Below are 622 nucleotides of genomic sequence, written 5' to 3'. Positions count from 1 at the left end.
CCTGAATTTTTATTCCTGAGGAATTGCTATAGTATAAACAAGCCTTAAGCTTTTCAGAGTTCCGGGAGAAATCCTGTCTGAGCCTTGGAGAATTTGGCATGAAAAATGATATGAAAGTTTTATTATATCTAGATTTTGATTTAAGTTATGAAAAAGAATTTTGTGTCTTGATGACTGGCTGAAGCACAAGAACGCTCTTTACAGGGCAGGCCCTGAGATGACAGCAGAGAGAGAGAATGATGCATGCAAGTCATTCAGTTCTACACTGGGGAAGTCCTTATTAGATGCCTCCTGCTGTTTCTTTAAATCATTTGATCATGCACAACCTGCCATAACCAACCCACTTCTTGGAAGCAGAATTACAGATTACTGGAGTGAGAAAGATTTGGAGAAGGCACCAGAAAGTCATTCTCTGCAGTTGTGGCTTGAACACTAATTGCATTTGCACATTAAGCGGAATACTAGAGGAGCCTGAAACAGTCTTCTCAGTAGCTGTGTACAGGAGCCTTTCCCTCCCTTGACTGTAGGAGGAGAATAGGGAGAAAGTAGCCTCAGCAGGGAAAAGTTGGCCTTGTGTCATGTTTTGCGATATCAAAATCAAATCACAAGGCCGTAACAGCCC

Source organism: Strix aluco, chromosome 2 (assembly GCF_031877795.1).
Source record: "Strix aluco isolate bStrAlu1 chromosome 2, bStrAlu1.hap1, whole genome shotgun sequence".
Classification (NCBI taxonomy): domain Eukaryota; kingdom Metazoa; phylum Chordata; class Aves; order Strigiformes; family Strigidae; genus Strix; species Strix aluco.
The sequence above is the reverse complement of the archived record's forward strand: the minus strand, read 5'-3'. Positions refer to the sequence as shown.